This window comes from Lolium perenne, chromosome 7, assembly GCF_019359855.2.
Source record: "Lolium perenne isolate Kyuss_39 chromosome 7, Kyuss_2.0, whole genome shotgun sequence".
NCBI lineage: Eukaryota > Viridiplantae > Streptophyta > Magnoliopsida > Poales > Poaceae > Lolium > Lolium perenne.
Window position 1 is genome coordinate 93,460,358 of NC_067250.2, and position 9,025 is coordinate 93,469,382.

Below are 9,025 nucleotides of genomic sequence, written 5' to 3' on the forward strand. Positions count from 1 at the left end.
TTTTAGGTGAACCATAGATTTCCCCCATGAAGCGTCATCCCACGGTATGATTGCTGCACCCCCATGGAACTCTCACAGCGCTTTGGATTTTCGGCCGTCCGATCGAGCTGACGTGGCGCGATCTCGGCCGGCCGTTCGTCCAGGGCGCTGAGGCCCTCCCGCAGACCCACTTTTTATGCATGGGTCGTGTGAAAGCCCGCTCGGCCCAGACTCTCGCGTCGGGCGTGGCTTCCTCTCCAATCCCGTCGCTCCCTCTCCCTTCCAATCCCGCAGATGCAGCCGCCGCCTCCCCAGCTCCCTCTCCCTGCTGCCGAGCTCGCCTTCGGCCGCCGCTCGCCCCGCGGAAAATATGTTCTCCGCGCGGGGTGGTTCCGTCTTCTCCTTCGGTGGCCGGTGCGGGCTGCTCGGTGGCGGCACACCATTAGCACACGGGCCTCGCGCCCCCAATCCCCAATCCCCAACTCGGATGGAAAACCCTAGCCGCCGCCTGCACAATCCCCTCGCGTTCTCCTCCTTCCCAACCTCGATTGAACCTTCTCCTTTAGCCTCGGGCGGTGCCGCTCCGTATCCTGGTTCCCCGCAGCCGATCTCACGCGCCCCTCCATCCCTTGGTTCCCTCCTTTCCGGCTCTCAGCAGGAGGTTCATGGGCTGCCGCTTGAGCTGCTCCTCAGGCCGTTGGTGGTTAGCGCTAAGAAGAATTGTCAGCAGCAAAGATGGAGGAGACGTGAAGAGGCAATTGATGACAGAGTAGGCAGAAAGATTATCGGGGCTTCTCCTGCCAGCCTCCAGCCTCTCTTCGGCTCAGACGGCGGCCGGCGCCGGCGGCCGAAGTGGCTCTGCCCCTCATCCCCGACTCATCTTTCTCATGCATAGAGGCTGGAGGAGGGCTTCAACGGTGCAGGTCCTAGCTCTTCCTCTCTCTCTCTCTCACACACACCCTCACTCTTGATATTTATTTTGGTGCAAGGCCAAACGGAGATGCAGCATTCGGTCAGGCCAATAACTGATGGAATAGGACAAGTGAACTTGTTCCCTTGCAAGGACCTCATACAGAAAAATACACAACTCAGCATATTAGTGCTAATCTGTAGTATCCATTTTTCCAATATCTTCTCCTTTGAAAATTAGCTGGAGTAATATTCCCCTTTCTGTTTTGGAGGTACATGGGCAAAGCTTGCCTCGCTCCTGCTCTGCCTCTGCGTCGTACTCGACATTCAATAGGAGGATCATGTGCTGCTTGCATTCTTCCATATTGAGACAGGGTGAGCAATCGTCTACACTTTCTTACATTACTCTCTTTTGATTTAATACACACATATGAGTTCCCTATGCAATATATTATTGTTACATGGATGACTGATTCATGGTGAATTTGTGCTGGTTTGTTTGAGACTATATTGTTTCCATTTTTTTTTTACATATTTAGACTTTGTACGGTATCATTACTAAAATCTAATGCTATCTTGGTTTCTAAGTGTACAAGTTAAAAGTATTTGTCCTCCGTCTAGTGTATATTAGATATATCCATATCATGGGATGATTACTTACTAATCCAAGCTTTACTGTTTTGGATTTTATGGTAGGTTGAGAAGATATGTAACATGTAATGAGGTAGGCATGAACCTTTTACATCCATTCTTCTATTTTCATTTGGTGTATGATCTGTCTTGGAGCATGGTGGCATTGTCGCCGACCGACATAGTGGTCGAATGTGTATGTAGGCGCCCATATGCATTTCTACAAATAAAAATGACCCAATTAAAATGCAAGCACAAATAGTGCAATAAATACTGCAGAAAACTACTGATCTCACTATATAGTGTTCCTGATCTTGATCGCTCATCTGTATGACTAAGTGACATCTCTGTACTTTTTTGGCTTTATTTCTTAAGTGCAAACTAATTGATTTATGTCTTTGGTTTGCAGTTGTTGAGAGCAATTGGCATGGGAGACACCAGCGACTGATGGCGCGGGCTTTGTTCAAGGCTCACTGCAGAAACCAACATCTCTACAGTTTACTTGGCATGGCTGGCATCGAACACTTCAATGACCAGCAGTCCAGCACACTGGTGTGGCCGATGTCCCAGCTAGACTGGGAAATATGAAATGTCTGTCCTCTTTTTCTACAGATTTAGGTATAAGCTCTTTATCTGACTGTAATTGTTATGTTTCTGAATATCTGATTATTTGGCTCTTTGAAATCTCAATTCACATAAAAGTTTTATTCTTTTAATGCATTCCGGTTCATTCATCATGTGCATCAAACAGCCTTCTTGTGCTGATGCAGTGCTTGGTTTAGTTTCATTGTGTGAATGCATTGCAGGTTCATCACGTACTTCACAAAGCCTTTGTCGCCGCTAAGTTGGCATTGTTGTTTTCTTAGCTATGCCTACAGTCTACAGAAAATCCTATTTCGATCAAGAAAATTGTGTTATCATGCGTACTTAAGTTATACAAGACTTAACCTCTGGAATAGGAAAATTTGGGAGCTAGACCTTACACCGTAAAGGTCAGTGTATATCAGTTTATGTAACATTTTAGTATGAGCCTGCTATTTGTTGCCATGTAATCTCAAGTATATAATTTATCTTTCTGCTCGCTGGTCTTATATTTTTTGGAATACTGAAATGACGAGGATCAAAGGGTATCATAATGTTTTTAATTCTTCCAGTGTTTTTTTTGGCTACCGAGAGTTGAGTTTTTGAAGAAAAATACGGTATTTGCTGATTCTTCTGCAGGTTGATTTGGACTCATTTACCAAAGATAGAGAGAGGCAGGCTGCTCCGCATCCCCATTCATCATCGTTTACTTGCTCTCTCTCTCGGTAGTTCTATTCTACCATCTCATATTTAATTCTATTTATAATATATCAGTAAACAATATAAACTTATTTATCATATGCTTTGTATGTATCTTCGGGATTACTTGCCCCTGCATTGGTGACTTGTACTATGGTTTTTAGCTAAAGAGATAAAGGGCTATAGACCAATTCCCGTATTTTTGAACTATAAAGATAGTATTTGATCGTAAGTCTCAGGCTATGGAATTCAAAGTTAGTGGCTGGTCCAAAATTTCAGATTTCAGGCAGTTATTTGGTGGAACTAATGATTGTTGGCTCTTGAGCGAGCTATGAATTTGATATCTATCATTTTGGTGATGAAGAGTTTTGCGCTGAATGTTAGCTGTCAAACTTTCTTACCCCGTCCCTTGGTGGGAGATGATAGAATAGTATCTGTGTAATGCTGACAATATCATCTATAATTCCCCACATCACTTAAAAGTGTTTTACCTTTACTCTTTGTCGTCATATCACTACCACGTAGGCATCTTACATGCATAACTCTTCGAGTCTCTTATCTGTTAATTGATTCTTGATCGTAACTTCTAATATTAAATACACAACTATTGTTGTTTTGTATCTGAGATTATTTATTTACTTTCTTGGTGACTTTCTTTCATCTAAAATAAATCTGAAACATTGTCATTGAAGGTGATTTTTGAAAAAAATTATTCCTCATGTAATCTGAACTTTTGAACCTTCCATTTTGAGCTCATGAACTAAGAACAATGTCATCTTTGGAGTGCAGTCTCCTCGTCTTTTTTATCATCTACATGTTTTATTCATTTTCTGTCATCATGTTTCTTTTGGTTTTGTACAATACAGTTCTTATTAAATAGAGGGGGGTGTGGGTGATGTGGTCATCGATGTGTAGGATCTGGGCCGATCGCCTTCGTCTCCCAAGACGCTACTTGCTGCTAAATCCCTTGCTCGACCTTGCCACCTCAATCCTTGCTCGATCTTGCCACCTCAATCTCCTTCCCGACCACGTGGAGGTCGTGCCAGAAGATTTTCCCTACGCCCCTGCCTTGCTCAACCATGTGGATGTAGCGTGGCCACTACTTTTTCGGTACGCCCCTGCCCTGCTCTCTGTATGATTTAGCGATGGTTTAAGTGATGGATGTATGCTTCTATAAAGGGGTGTATATGGTGTACATATCTGGAGTGTTCTTACACTTTTCATAGTCAGCTTCTTTAGCAACAACTTTTCTACTAATATTATTTTGGTTAGGTACCACATCTGTTATGTCGGTGCAAATGATGGTGTTGTAATTGAGCTTACCTGCCGGGCAAGGAGATTATTTGTAGGCCACTATAATTTTGTTTTGTTTTGTTAACCATTTTCATGGATCAGTTCTAATAGATATATTTTTTGCTCTTTTCTTTTAATAAATGATTAGCTAGACATTATTGCAGTTCATATATTCTACTTTTAAATCCGTAAGTTCAAATAGAATAGTTTTGCTCTTTATCTGATTTTCCATTTATATATTTCGCTTGGAGAATGACGAAGTGGGTTTCTTCGTTTGCATTTAGCTGAAATTCTTAAAGATATATAATTGGTTTTAGTTGAAATTAATATCAATCTTTCATCAAAATGTCAAAGAGCAGGACAAACCAGGATTTAATCATTATGGTTTTCTCGGTTATCCGAATAGCTTTTGTTAGGAAAGATAGTTATACAGATTAAGGTGAATGTACTAATTTGTTGCCAAACCTAAGCTCTACAACATGTTGCTTCTATCCATCCCATGTTAAAGTTGGAATGGCTTTTGGTTGATATGGTTGCTCGGTTCTTTCCTTTTTGTTTCCAGTGGTTGTCTTGCTGGAGATTGATGCCCGGGGGGATTGCTGGTGAGATTCACTGCTTGGCTGGATTTAATGTCCTGCTCGATTCTTGGTAAGTTTTGCCTTGTGATGTAGGTCTATGTTAGATTGGTTGCGAATTGTTGCCATCATGGCCATATGGTCGGTGGCTGGGGTTGTTTTTGGGTTTAGGACAAAGTGTGAAGGTCTATATTCAAGATGTTATCTATAATCTGTGCAAAGTTATCATGTGATGTTCAATGATAACCGTGTAGGTGTTTTATTAAACATTGAACATTGACACGTATTATGAATCCATTGCCTTTTTGCGTCATTTACATGCTTTATATGTTGTGTCTTGATTCCATTTTTTATTATATTAGAAATTTCTACGGATGGGGGGAGCTTGGTTTGATGAAATGAAAAAGCAATACCTTTAGCCTTTGGTAATCAAAGAATTATTGTTTTTGTACCAGCAGTTGATTATCATATAGATATAAATTGTAAAATATGTTTACAACATGGATCTCTGTTGTATTAGTGAAACAATATCCCCCTTTGCTTCTTGTCCTTTGCAACGTTCACATTATTTTGAGGGCTTCTTTTTGCTGTATGCACATAATAATGGTAATTGTTCTGATTTCCGGGACTTGATTGGCCTGACATCATGCTGCCACATGTCTTAGAATTAGATTGTTTCATGGATTAGGTATGTACCACTGGCCTTATATTCACCATGTTCCTCCACACTGGATTGTTTCGAGTTCAAATAACTTCAGTTGCTGCTTTCTGAATTTCATGGAACAATTATTTATCCTTCGCATGAAAAGAAATACTATGGCCTGGATTGGTTTGATTTTCATGTAGTAGTCATAGTTCTTTTCTTTGGACTTCACACTGGCAGTTATGTTTATAATTTTTAGTAATTTCATTAGCAGTCGAATTTGGATGTTATATATTTAGAATGATGATGCTTGCTCCTTGCTGATGCTTAAATGATGGTGTCAATTGGTGCATATCTCTTCACGGCCTATTTTTCTATACATTAAATTTTCAGGGATTATGCATGGAAGATCTTTAGATGTCATTTATGTTTAGGAGTCAAGCTGTAGCGCCTCGAAGCCGGCGATGTAGCAGCCTCCATCTGTGAGCTGCAAGGCGTCGAACTGCTCCATCTCCAAAGGACCAAGGTGAGTGGCGATGCATAAATTGGTGGAATCAGGTTTTGTCAAGGAGGTTGTTCTGTTGTAAGTAGTAGTAAACTCGGTAATACTGTTTGTCTTAAAAAAATGGTAGCACTTCTTGAGAGGACATAATATTTGTAACTGATGAGGGACCATCCTCTTTATACTATTTGTCTTTAAAAAATGGTACGGAGTAGTATTTTTTGAGAGGACAATCATGGAGATGTTTATAATATTTGTAACTGATGAAGGACCATTCTCTTACTTCCACCTAGCTGATTGTCTGTATATTTGTTCAGACATTCCATGGTATCCCCTTTACTCTGAAGGCTAATTCCCATATTCAGCTGATTACTAACACTCAAGTACCAATTTGGTACATACAACACTGATGGTACATTGTACAAGTGCAGGCTCCCCAATATATAGGTCAGAAATGTTCCTTTTCCTCATCCTATTTATTTCTTGAAATGCCAGTACCATATTAATATGTATACATTATAGATGAAGCTTGGTACCAACTTGGATGATCGCATGGTATATCAACCAATTAGAGAAATGACCGATGTAAACTTGTTTTGTCCTGTAGTAGTATCTGATTCAATACGAAGATAACCAGGTCACCTCTTTTTCTGCAAGACTTTGGACTGGCAACCTGCAACAACGCTCATACCACCTTTACTTGCTTTTCCCTGTGCTGTATTACTGTAAACTTTGAAGGTCTGTAGATATCATACTATTGCTTGAAATATCAATTGAGGGTTTGCTACTATTGTATATTGGTTGTATATAAATGTTTCCTTTTTTGTTTGTAATTAAGTGTGCTTTATGTAAACTTTATTCTATTGAATGTTCATCGAAATGAGTTTCACGGGATCGTGCGCCAAGGCGCACATCTAAATCTAGTATGCCCAGTTTTCGCTAGCGAGGCAGCCCTTTTCCCCTCGGAGTGTGGAACATTCAACCCGCCCGCTTCTACCTTATGTCGCCGCCGCCTCCCACCAGATTTTTGGCTGACCCTTTCGAGCCCACATCGCCCGCGGCGTCGATTTCCATATCATTCGGACCACGACGTTGCCCACCATATTGAATTGATACATTAGCCAAGTTTTTCAAAAGTCCAAAACTACAAAATGGATAAACCATAGACATGGGATATGGGAGGCCTTTTTTTTTGGATTTAATACTGCATAAGAGAGGGTTTGAACTTAAGACCTCCTGGTTGTGATAACATATTGAATTGATGCACTAACCAAGTTTTCCACTGGTCCAAATGATAGCTCCAAATTTTCACACTTTGTACTGAGGATTCTTCGCTATTTATCACTTGGTTTCATTGGGTTTTCATTGGATTTTGTGTTTCCACTAATGTTAATATCGCAATAGAGGCGGAACCTTGTTTTGAGTTATGTATTTCGGGAAACCATCACTTTTGGAAGGTTCCAAGACATTTATGAGCTGATTGCAATAAAATATGAAGATCTCCTATTGAAGCCAATTTGATCTAGGCGCAACAGAGAGTTTAGCGGGCAACAATACGGGCGGGGCAGCCCGTACCACGCGCCTGTACTATGCGCCGCCGCCTTCTCCATCTCAATACAAGTACTTTTCGTAAACAGCCCGACAGAAGAAGAGGAGAGATGCATCCACCAGACACAGTAGAAGAGAGGAGATCGGATCTGACGAAGGAGAAGACCACCATCGACTCTCGCGAAGATCTGCCACCTCTAGATCATCAAATCATTCATCACATCCTACTTGTACTGAGAGAGAGAGACAGAGAGATTCATATTTGTAAAATTAGATATTTGATCCTCTATTCCCATCTCGTTTTGTATTTGATTTGATCTTCAAATATTGTGGTTTGATACGGTAATATCGAGATGAACTCAATTTACATTTCTATATTGTGCTTTTCTCCTCTCATGTGTGAGTAGAACTCCATAGGCGTGGGCGATGTAGGGGATTGGTGAGATGTGTTGTGCTTATTTAATTTCATCCATTTGTGAATGATGATTAAGATAATTATATATGAGAATGAATGTCTTTGTGCACCTAATGCTGCCATCTCATTTAAGGGCCCACGTAATATGATCTTGAGAACTCATAGACAAGAACTTGTTTGCTAGTGAATCGGCAACCCCCGAGTGACACGATATCAAAGAGGATCTAACAATACTCGAGGACAACAAGGAACCACCAAGCTTAAAGCTTTGATCTGGTTTAACCACCTTAATAGATGCATTGACCATGGTTTTGGTAACAGGCAAAAGAATCATTGGAGAAAAATGAAATCTACCAAGAGGAGTTTTTCTCTCTTTTGGGTTGCTTGCCTACTCAGATATAAATGAAAATAATCATATTCACTTATCAAATTTATTCCACCAGGTACATTCACTATCACCATGAACCATATCTCCCACCGCCTAATATTTTTGTGCGGGAACTCATTTTATTTCTCAATAGTTGTTTAATTTTATGCACTTTACTTATTTGCACTTTCAATATACAAAACTCCTATATTCACATTCCCCTTTTTTCCATTTCAATCCTTGCAGTTAATTCACCTAAAATTTGTGACACCTTGTGTGCGACAGAAACACCGCAGATAAACACGCTAGCATGCTCCTCACTGGGATACGATATAAAAACCAGAAAATAATGCTTCCACGAAAACATTCACGAATGACCCTGTGTTTTTGCAGGCCATCACCGAATTGTTGGAAAGGGCAAGGCTATATATTTTAACACCTCCATCGATTCATCATACCGTCGCTTCTTTGGGTCTGGAGGTATATTTTTTAGATTTATTTTTTCTCGTCAGTTATTTCGTAGTTCTTGCTTGGAATCACATTTGACACATGATTCAGGCGGTATTTGTAGATGAGTTCATCGCTAATCCTAAGCGCGCATTTTTTTGATGGCTCATCGTGCTCGGATGACTCGGATATTGAAGTCTTCCTCTTCGACGACGATGTCAAGCAATTGATAGTTCTCCTCACAGTAAATGAACTCAAGGATAATAATAAAAATAAGAAGCAAACGGTTAGACATCTTTGCATCCCCAGGAAATGCTCATGCACGATCATTTTGCCAAGTTATCTATCTACCCGCCTCATATTTTTCGTCGGCAATATCAAATGTGTAGAGAGATGTTTGTGAAGATTGTTGAACTTTGCGAAGCCAATTATTATT

General features: G+C 40.6%; 1 long non-coding RNA gene across 12 annotated transcripts; it reads left to right on the forward strand.

The window, feature by feature from the left end:
• Window positions 1-63: 63 nt before the first annotated feature.
• LOC127316629 (uncharacterized) lies at window positions 64-6,645 on the forward strand. Of its 12 annotated transcripts, none has more exons than XR_007860528.2 (9): window positions 69-1,263; window positions 1,928-2,136; window positions 2,325-2,825; window positions 3,715-3,909; window positions 4,072-4,144; window positions 4,655-4,740; window positions 5,704-5,836; window positions 6,130-6,259; window positions 6,335-6,645. It is a non-coding gene; the product is annotated as an uncharacterized lncRNA (long non-coding RNA). The 12 variants fall into 12 exon arrangements; XR_007860529.2 differs by lacking the exon at window positions 4,072-4,144 and adding an exon at window positions 5,030-5,092 and having other exon boundaries at window positions 70-1,263; XR_007860530.2 differs by lacking the exon at window positions 4,072-4,144 and adding an exon at window positions 5,333-5,355 and having other exon boundaries at window positions 72-1,263.
• The last annotated feature ends 2,380 nt before the right edge of the window (window positions 6,646-9,025 follow it).